Raw genomic sequence first — 11,398 nt, 5'->3', positions numbered from 1 at the left:
CTTAAAGACTGATATTTGATTTACAATTGAGCCGATTTACTCATCTATCCCAATTTGGTTTATAAGTGTTGTTTTTATATCTTTATATAATCAACAAAAGTTATAAAATAATTCATCTCTTATTTCAATCTTAATCAATTACCTTGACCTGTATTCGCCTTTAGTTATTGTTGAGTGAATCGTTTATTTCTAGCTTTGTTTGTTTGATTGAACTTTTTTACAATTTGTTTGATTAGCTTAGTAAAGGTTGTTACAAAAACCATCTCTTTGTTTAAGGTTAGATTAAGCAACTTTGTGCATTAGTAGTGTGTTGAGTTATTGCAAGCTTGTGGTTTGATAAAGTAATTGATTGAATTATACTACATCATCATCTCTATTCGAAACTTAAAACATTGTTTATCATTTGTAGAACGAATCAACAAAAAAAAAATTAAAAAGATAATGGTGGAAATCTTTCACAAATAAATATAGAGTTTTGGAGAGTTGTTGGTTCAATCAATTTTACCGAATTTCTCTATCTTTATTGGTGTTTTAGGTATCTTATATTCTATAGATTATGACGGTGAACCTAAAAACTGATATTCGATTTGCAATTGAACCAGTTCAATCATCAATTCATGTTTGGTTTACAAAGTATGGTTAATTTTCAAGTAATATTATATTATATTATATTTCATTTTTGTGAAAACATATTAGATTTTATATTTATTTTATTTGATATTAAAGATTCTAAGTGTAGATTTAGTTATATACAAAAGATTACGATGGATATTCTGATGTAATTTTCGTTAAAAAAAATGATTGAAATTGTAAGAAAAAGTACATCAAGACTTTGATTGCACCGAGTCACTTTGGAATATATTTTTCCCGACTATTTAATATGCATGGGAAAGAAAAACTTAAGAAGAGGCAGAAGAAGTAATTGAAAGCGAAAGAGAAAGAGAGATTTCTTTAAATCCTATTCAATATCTCTTTTCCGTAAGTTTGTCTTTTCAAATTTCTCATGTCTTTCTCTCCCATTAATTATCTCCACATCTCTAACGAACACTTCTCTCATTTTTTTTCTCATCTCTTTTTTCTTCCATTAATTATCTCTACATCTCTCTAAATTCACAAAATCGAAACACAAAAAACGTTTTTTTATGTCTAATGTTTCCAACTTCTCTTTCCACCTATGTTTTCTTCCCCATGTCATTCACTGTTGCCACCACCAAAGTTATTAATTTGATTCACTAAAATCTTCACTTGTCCACAAAAACCCCCGTAGAAAACATACTTGACAAATAGACAAGTACTTTAAGATAATATACGAGTTTGTACTCCTCAACTTGTCAAACCTTGTCCACATAAATAATTTTGTCCACAGACTTGTGCTACTCCACCCTAAGATATATATATTTAATTTGCCCACTCTAAGTAACCTTCAGATAAATTACATTAAATTTAATTTTTAAAGTGTCCATTATGGGTCTCATTTGTCTGTCTAGTAGAAAGAATTGATGCCATCCATGTTGCCAAAAATCAAATATATATATTAAATGGCATATTTGATTGACAAAAGAAAAATAGAATTTAGTCAAGTCTACCACATTGTGCTCAAAATTTTATATTTAAGCACTACTAATTAGAAATATTAAGGAATCAAAGATTTTTTTTGACTAACAAACATTAATTAGATATTTTTTAATCATATATTTTATTATAGATATGGATAGTTTCAATATTTAAATATATAATATACATATTCCTAAAATAAATCTTATAAGTTTTGCAATTAACAAATTCATATTAAAAAAGAAATATGACAATAAGTAATTACTTTGAGACTGGTATTTTGATAATTTTGTATATCTTTGAAAACATTTTGAAAGTTTTTGAGAATTTTTTATCTAAACTTTTTTTAATAAATATTGCCTAAAAGGTAATTATTTCAAAGAGAACGGTTATGGGATACATAATTTTTGGTGGTGTGAAATGGCCATGATGGGACAAGACGGGAAGGAACGGGATATTACATGCAAAGAACTACTTTAAGGTGGGTGTTTTGAGAATTTTTGTATTTTTGAAAATATTTTCAGAGTTTTTGATAATTATGTTCTACTAACTAAATATAAATTTTAAATATTCAAATAAAGATTTTATGTACTTTTTCTACATCTTTTAGCCAAACTTTTTTAAAAAATATTGTCTAATGGGAAATTATTTAAAAGAGTAGAGTTATGGGCATAAAATAAATGACGGTGCCGTACAAGACATGTTTCCTATTTCAAAATAGATACGTCTAGGTTATATACATAAAATAATTCAATTAAATCTAAACTGAAATATGACATTTTGATTCCACACCGTTAAGCAAACTATGAGAAATATTTTGATTAGTTTAGTATACATGTGACAAAATGACGGGCTATGTTTGGTTATTATGTATGGATTGCAAAAAGCGTATATTTTCAAATTTAATTATCCTCGGCACGGGTTGCGATATTCACATATACACCAAAATATTGACAAAACACCCAAATGAGTGGCCAACTAATTTTAATAGAAAAATACTGATAGAATATAATTAATTTTTTAATTTCTAAACTATTTTTACATGAAAAATTATCACAACGTGTTGTATCCCGAGATAGTACTTCGAAGAAATTAAATATCTCAGTGGCCAACAATTTTTTTTGTATTGTGTTGCCTATACACAAATATATCATATTTAAGAGAAAATAGCATTCTAGCACACTTTTACAAAACTTATTTACTCACTAGCACACTTCTCAACCATGACACACTTTATTGATCTGTAATGTCTAAAACACCCTTAACTAAACACTCTCCTTATAACCAATTCATTCCCTTCTTTATAAGATACCTTTTTAGTTTTTATTCATAAACTTTTACTCTTTTTTTATTATTTTTTCTTTTAACCTTAATAAAACATCCAAATATTAAAAAATAAAAACACATTTCACCACTTAAATTTCAAAGAAAATTTCATATAGAAAGTTTTAAGTGGATACGTTATTATGGACATATTAGTATGGATATCTAAATTAACAGTAATTAGTTTTATATCAACCAAACTAGTGTATTAATTAAAAAACGCAAGTCTAACTATAATCTGAAACATATTTTATTCATAAAAACCCAAGTTGACATCAAAAACGATGTTTCAATAATAATTAGTCCATATAAATGTATATATGATGTTTTAAGCATTTGTTGCAATGGAAAATTTTATATGAATATGAAAAATTAAAAAAACAAGAAATTGGATTAAGATACAAATACAATCCGCTTCATAAACATCGTCTAACTTATTTTATCCAATCTCTATTAATCTATTAATAAACATCGTCTAACGAGTAATCATTTAGAAAATAATGAAATCTTGATGGATACGGGATGAGACAAGACAACATGGGACAAAACGGAGTGGCACGATACGGGATGGGACAGGACAGGACGGGACGTGTCTCTCGATCCAAAGTATATACGTCTAGGTTATATACGCACAATAATCTAAACTAAAACTAATTTAAAATTTGATATTTGGATTTAATACCAATATTGTATAAACACTGAATTTCTGCATTTAAAATAAAATTCTAACTTATTTTTACAAATTTAAAATTTATATAAAAATATTTTGCCTCGTGTTGTAGCACGGGTTACTACCTAATTCTACCACATTGTGAAACACCTTTCACATTCTACCACAATGTGTATTTAAAAATTCAAAAATAGCTTTGAGTTTATGAGCATAAATTTGGGAAAAGGTATACAAATAATATTGTCCTTTGTAACATCCATGAACTGAAATCCCAGTTCGGTATATGCATCGATCGATGCAGGTGTTACATCGGTCGAGGCAAGGTCGGTTTTCGTGAGGCGGCTTAAGTTAAATGTGTATTCGGCTGCGATATGGGGTTAAGAAAACCCTTAAGTCGAGTTAAAAGGAGGTTGTGTCGTCATTAGTGGGGCTTAGCCGTTTTTGAGAGAAAAAGAAAGAGAGAAAGAAGTTCCTAAGCGTTCTTGAGAGTTTTAGTGATTCGTAGTTGTTCTTATGGTGATTTGTAGCTGGGATCGTTGTATGAGCTTGCTAGAAGTGTAGATCTGTCGGTTTAGAGTCAGAATCTTCTTTGGCAAAGGTGAGTGCAGGACCATAGCTTTAAGCTTGAGATTTCTTTGATTTTCGTGTTTATGTGTTATGTAGATGATTCTTTAGCTTGTTAGAGTGTTTTTGTGTCACTTGGGCTTTGTGAGGCTTCTCTATGGCTTTGGATCGTGTTTTGTTTGTTATTTGTTTGGAACATTGGGATCACTGTTGCTTGTGTGTATAGCCCACTAGATAGGAGGAATTGCCTCACTGAGTGTTTATCAAATACTCATGCATCTCAATATATGTTTGTGGTATAGGTAAAGGCAAAGTATGATCGTGGAATCAAGGCGATGAAGAGGAGGATGTTCTAGGGACTCGATTGTATGTTGTCTGGCATTGCTAGGTTGCTAGAGTTGGATTTTTAGAAACATTGTTAGGTTGTCGGTTTCATGTTTCCTGATGTTTGATTATTGGATTGTTGTTATGGATATTTATTGGTTATATTATTATTGGATATTTATTGATATTGCTATTTTTACTGTTGTCTGTGATTGTGGATAGGTGGCTAGTGGGTATGGGCCCACTAGTTGTAGTTATATTATACTTATATTTATCATTTATTAATTCAAACAAAAAAACGGGTCGGGTCATTTCATTTTGGTATTAGAGCCCTTACGGTTCTAGGTTTGGGAATTTCATGCTTTGATTGATTATGTGAGTTAGTCAATTGTGTGTGGCATGGAGTCCTAGAACATCCTCTTCGAGCCTACTGTATGATTCCACGGTGAGTTTATGTTTCTGTGATATGTATAATTGTGTGCTTAGCCATCTGTTCATGGTAGTGCAGATGGTTAGAGGTGGTGCTGTTGCTGGTCGTGGTCGTGGACGCGGACGTGGTCGTGGTAGGGGGAGAGCCCCAGTGGTTAGTGAGACCGAGTACCAGAGTGTGACAGCAGAGGGTGTTGGCGAGTCGCAGGGTGTCCAGGGGAATTCCGTGAGTGTGGCCGGAGGGGGCGGTGTTGATGCTCCAGTAGCCGGTGATGTTGGAGCCCCAGGTGCGGGTGTCCCAGTGGGTCGAGTCCCGGGTGTCGACCTTGCGGGTTTGCTGGCACAGTTGTTAGGGCGGTAAGCCTGCGCAGGGATCCAAGAGGAGGTGGGAGGCTACGCAGAGGCCGAGTGGTGCGAGTTGCTTTGGTTGAGGGAGCAAGGATCACAGGATTGCTAGTTGTCCCAAGAGGAGTGCTCCGACGGCAGGGGTTCGTGTGTGCAATCATTGCAGGGAGCCTGGGCATATAAGGCCCATGTGTCCCAAGTTGCGGTGGCAGTGGCAGCGTTGCAGCAGGTGCAGCCTGGAGGGCAGCAGGTGGCACGGATTGAGCAGGCGCCACGGGTTTACACGACTGCAGAGGCTGGTGGGACCAGTGTCGGGGCGATCACAAGTATAATTTCTGGTACTTTAACTTTGTGAATTCTTAGTAAGTTCAGATTTTATGTTTTCCTGTGATAAAGTGTTAGGTTCTCAACACATGAGGTTTGTGTAGGGACCTTGTTGGTGGGCGGGTTTAAGTCCCATGTTATGTTTGATTCTGGAGCTTTTCATAGCTTCATTACTCCGGAGTGTGCAGAGAGAGCGGGAATCAGAGGGGATCCCGGGGAGCGTGCAGGAGTTGTCAGAGTTGCGAGAGGCAAGTTTCTGAGGGTTATTGGACGAGTCATAGGAATTGATATTCAGATCGCAGGGAAGTCACGGCCAGCGGATTTGCTTATCAGTCCACTGGAGTTGTATGATGTGATTCTTGGGATGGATTGGTTGCATCGGCACATAGTGCATTTGGATTGCTATTGGGGTAGAGTGGAGTTTGAGCGTCCAGGAGGGAAGTTGGTTTTTCATGGTATTAGACCGATTTCGGGGAGTCTCGTGATCTCAGCCATTCAGGCTGGGAAGATGATTGAGAAGGGCCGTGAGGCGTATTTGGTTACCATATCTACGCCAGAGTAAGTGGGGAAGTCTACAGTTAGCGGTATTCCGGTTGTAAAGGAGTTTGAGGATGTGTTCCAGTCGTTGCAGGGGTTACCACCATCTCGGTCTGATCCTTTTACGATTGAATTGGAACAAGGGACGATGCCGTTATCCAAGGCTCCTTACAGAATGGCTCCAGCAGAGATGGCAGAGCTGAAGAAGCAGCTAGAGGATTTGTTGAGTAAGGGATTCATCCGTCCTAGTGTATCACCGAGGGGAGCACCGGTGCTGTTTGTCAAGAAGAAGGATGGGAGTTTCCGGCTGTGTATTGATTACCGGGGGTTGAACCGGGTCACCGTGAAGAACAAGTACCCTCTTCCCAGGATTGATGAGTTGTTGGATCAGTTGAGGGGTGCTACTTGGTTCTCCAAGGTAGATTTGGCGTCGGGTTATCATCAGATACCGATAGATGAGGCAGATGTGAGGAAGACTGCATTCAGGACGATGTATGGGCATTATGAGTTTGTGGTGATGCCTTTCGGGTTGACTAACGCACCAGCAGCGTTTATGAGGTTGATGAACAGCGTGTTTCAGGAGTTTCTGGACGTGTCTGTCATCATTTTCATCGACGATATCCTGGTTTATTCCAAGAGTCCTAAGGAGCATGCAGTGCATTTGAAGGCAGTTATGGAGAAGCTGCGGGAGCAGAAGTTGTTTGCTAAGTTGAGCAAGTGCAGTTTTTGGCAGCGTGAGATGGGCTTTCTGGGCCATATTGTGTCTGCAGATGGGGTTTTTGTAGATCCGTAGAAGATTCAGGCTATCAGAGATTGGCCTAGACCGCAGAATGCCACAGAGATCAGGAGTTTTCTTGGATTGGCAGGTTACTACAGGAGGTTTGTGCAGGGGTTTGCGAGCAGAGCACGTCCTATGACTAAGTTGACAGGGAAGGATGTTCCTTTTGTTTGGTCAGAGGAGTGTGAGGAAGGCTTTGCAAGCCTGAAGGAGATGTTGACTACTGCGCCAGTGTTGGCTTTGCCGGAGCTGGGAGAACCCTACGTGGTTTATACAGATGCATCTAGAGTTGGTTTGGGGTGTGTTCTGATGTAGCATGGGAAGGTGATTACCTACGCTTCGCGGCAGTTGCGGAAGCATGAAGGCAACTATCCTACTCATGAATTGGAGATGGGTGATGTAGTTTTTGCCCTGAATATTTGGAGATCTTATCTTTATGGTGCAAAAGTACAGGTGTTTACAGATCATAAGAGTCTGAAGTATATATTCACTCAGCCTGAGCTGAATTTGAGGCAGAGGCGGTGGATGGAGCTTGTGGCAGACTATGATTTGAAGATAGCCTATCATCCTGGTAAGGCTAACTTGGTTGCAGATGCTCTGAGTCGGAAGAGAGTAGCTTCGACTCAGGAGCAGGAGATGGAGTCTCTGGTAGGAGAGATCGGTGCGTTGAGTTTGTGTGTTGTGTCTCAGGAACCATTGGGTTTGGAGGCGGTTGATAGAACAGATCTTCTGAGCAGAGTGCGGTTGGCTCAGGAGGGGGATTTAGGGCTGGTGAATGCCTCAAAGGATGTTGATTCAGAGAATCTGGTCTCAGATAATGGTACTATCTTGGTGCACGGTCAGATTTGTGTGCCCAAGGATGAGGGGTTGAGGCAGGAGATCCTGAGAGAGGCTCATGGGAGCAAGTTTTCTATTCATCCAGGAGCGACTAAGATGTACCGTGATCTCAAGAGGTACTATCATTGGGTCGGGATGAAGAAGGATGTAGCTAGTTGGGTCGCGAGGTGCGATGTGTGCCAGCTAGTGAAGGCTGAGCATCAGGTTCCATGAGGGTTACTGAGGAGTCTTCCCATTCCGGAGTGGAAGTGGGATATGATTACTATGGATTTCGTGGTAGGTTTGCCAGTGTCCAGGACGTTTGATGCTATTTGGGTCATTGTGGACCGGCTGACTAAGTCGGCACATTTTCTGGCCATTAAGAAGACTGATGCAGCAGCGGTCTTGGCTAAGAAGTATGCGAAGGAGATAGTCAGGTTGCATGGGGTGCCAGCGAGCATTGTGTCTGATAGGGATTCTAAGTTCACTTCGGTGTTTTGGAGAGCGTTTCAGGCAGAGATGGGCACTAAGGTGCATATGAGCACTGCTTACCATCCCCAGACAGATGGACAGTCAGAGAGGACGATTCAGACGCTGGAGGATTTGTTGAGGATGTGTGTTAGATTGGGGAGACCATTGGGCAGATCATTTGAGCTTGGTCGAGTTTGCTTACAACAACAGTTATCAGGCGAGTATTAAGATGGCTCCCTATGAGGCTTTGTATGGAAGGTCGTGTCGTACGCCGTTATGCTGGACTCAGGTGGGGGAGAGGAGCCTTTACGGGGCATATTTTGTTCAGGAGATCTCAGAAAAGATTTGGGTTCTCAAGCTGAACATGAAGGAGGCTCAGGATCGGCAGAGGAGTTATGCCGATAGGAGGAGGAGACATCTTGAGTTTCAGGTAGGAGACAAAGTGTACCTCAAGATGGCCATGTTACGGGGTCCGAACAGGTCATTGACTGAGACTAAGTTGAGTCCGAGGTATATGGGTCCGTTCAGAGTGATTGAGCGTGTCGGACCAGTGGCTTATAGACTGGAGTTACCTGAGGTTATGCGTGCATTCCATAAGGTTTTCCATGTTTCTATGTTGAGGAAGTGTCTCCGTGAGGATGATCAGTTGTTAGCTAAGATTTCTGAGGATCTTCAGCCTAACTTGACTTTGGAGGTGAGACCAGTGAGGGTTCTCGAGAGGAGGATTAACGAACTTCGGAAGAAGAAGATTCCTTTGATGAGAGTCTTTTGGGACTGTGATGGTGTTGAGGAGCAGACTTCGGAGCCTGAGGCGAGGATGAAGGCAAGGTTTAAGAAGTGGTATGAGAAGCAAGCCGCGACTTGAGCTTGTCTAGCCTGGTCCCATCTGTAATCCGTGGCTGGAGCGGGAATGGAGTATTCCAGCCCATCTCTCTTGTTTACTTGGTCGATTGGGGTGGTTGGTTGTGCGACTAAGTAACAAGATGAGGTGGTGCTCGGGGTACAAAGTTTCCGTGAGGCGGGGGTTTCTGGAGGAAAGTTTCCTGAAATAGAAGTTTCTTAAAGTGGAAAGTTTTATGTGAGTTAAATTTTGTCCATTTAAGTGGAGAGAGCCTTGGATGGGCTTGTGTGGCCTTAGTGGCGGACTTTTTAGTCATTGTGTGGTCTTAGTGGCGGTCTTTTGAGACATTGTGTGGCCTTTGTGGCGGGCTGTTTAGCCAGATGTGTGGCCTTTGTGGCAGGCTGTTTAGCCAAATGTGTGGTCTTTGTGACAGTCCTTCGGGACAGATGGTCTTTGTGACGGTCCTTCGGGACAGATGGTCTTTGTGACGGTCCTTTGGGACAGATGGTCTTTGTGACGGTCCTTCGGGACAGAGGGTCTTTGTGACGGTCCTATTTAGGACATTTGTTTGGTCTTTATTACGGTCCTGTTTAGGACTTTTGTTTGGTCTTTGTGACGGTCCTGTTTAGGACATTTGTTTGGTCTTTGTGACGGTCCTGTTGAGGACATTTGTTTTGGCCCTTGTGGCAGTGTGATGATCCATGTGAGGTCATGAGGTATTCCAGTGAGGGGATATGTGGTTGGTAGGACATTGAGATGTCTTACGCGAGCCACGGGAAGGAAACCTGGATAGGGATAGGACTCAGACGTGTTCAGAATTGTTTGCTCGCGACTCTTGGGGGACTTAGGTTCTCCTAGTACTGCCATATTCTGAGACTTTGTGGCTTGGGAGTACGGTTGGTATATCAACTTCGGATGACGATCCGGGGACGCGCTGTAGAGTGGCAATACAAGGCCGAGTATTGGGCTTCCTTATATTTTATGGCATGTAGGCTTCGGCCTGATGAGGAGCCAATATTATGGCATGCAAGTTTCGGCCTGATGAGGAGCCAATAAAAACTCAAGGTTTAGGCCTCTGAGTAAAGGAAAGTCCAAAAGTTGAGAGCAAATAATGCCTGGAGCGTGAGTCTATCGCCTAGAGGTGACCTTTCGTAGTTCGGTCGGAGGAGTGCAGGCCGTGGAGACGGTTGCACGGGAGTCCTTGGCTGATGGTTATTCGAGATTCGAGTACGAATCTATATTGGTGGGGGAGAATAGTAACATACGCGAACCAATTATTAGTTTTCTGGGATGGGTGTCGATCGACACCATGGTGGTGTCGGTCGACACCAATATTCTCTGGTTCAACCAGTTCGATTTAATTATCGATTTGGACCGGTTAGGTTTAGGGAAAACCATTGAACCGAGATATTAAAGGGAGAAAACGACCTAGGTTGTGTTTTGTTTTGTCTCACGCCGTTTTTGAGAGAAACAAAGGCGAGAAAAGATTGTTCTTGAGTTTTTGTGAGTATTGTGAGATTACAAGGCTTTGTGGGTGAGATCTTGCTGTGGGAGTGAGGATTCAAGGCTAGGAACGTGTGGGAAGCTTTCTGGGAGTGTGGTTTCGTTCTTTGTTGGTCAGAATATTCCTGCAGAGAGGTAAGTGCATGACCATGGCTAATCTAAGCCTTTGATTTCCTTGTTCTTGCTTGTTTGTAGTTGTTTTGTGTGTTTTTCTTGCTCGGATTGGTTGCTACAAGTTCCTATGGACGTATTTGGCTTGGGTTATGAGTATTGGGCGATTTGGAGGAGGTTGGGAGCGAGATTCGAATCTCGGCTTCGAGCGGGTCGCAATTGCAGAGGGAGTGTCGATCGACACCACTTGGTGTCGGTCGACACCAGCAAATTAGGCATTGATCGACACTGTGGGGTAGTGTCGGTCGACACTTGGCTGGTGTCGGTCGACACCTCCCTTCCAGCGAGACGATGTTTGATTTCCTGGTTTGTATGTTTTGTTTGTTGTTTGTTTGGAACATTGGAATCATTGTTGCTTGTGTGTATAGCCCAGTAGATGGGAGGATTGGAATCAAATACTCATGCATCTCAATATGTGTTTGTGGTGCAGGTAAAGGCAAAGTGTGAACGTGGAATCAAGGCGATGAAGAGGAGGATGTTCTAGGGACTCGATTGTATGTTGTCTGGCATTGCTAGGTTGCTAGAGTTGGGTTTTTAGAAACATTGTTAGGTTGTCGGTTTCATGTTTCCTGATGTTTGATTATTGGATTGTTGTTATGGATATTTATTGGTTATATTATTATTGGATATTTATTGATATTGCTATTTCCGCTATTGTCTGTGGTTGTGGATAGGTGGCTAGTGGGTATGAGACCACTAGTTTTAGTTATATTATACTTATATTTAATATTTATTAATTAAAAAAAAC

Source organism: Camelina sativa, chromosome 11 (assembly GCF_030686135.1).
Source record: "Camelina sativa cultivar CO46 ecotype springtype chromosome 11, ASM3068613v1".
In the NCBI taxonomy this organism is placed as follows: domain Eukaryota; kingdom Viridiplantae; phylum Streptophyta; class Magnoliopsida; order Brassicales; family Brassicaceae; genus Camelina; species Camelina sativa.
The sequence above is the reverse complement of the archived record's forward strand: the minus strand, read 5'-3'. Positions refer to the sequence as shown.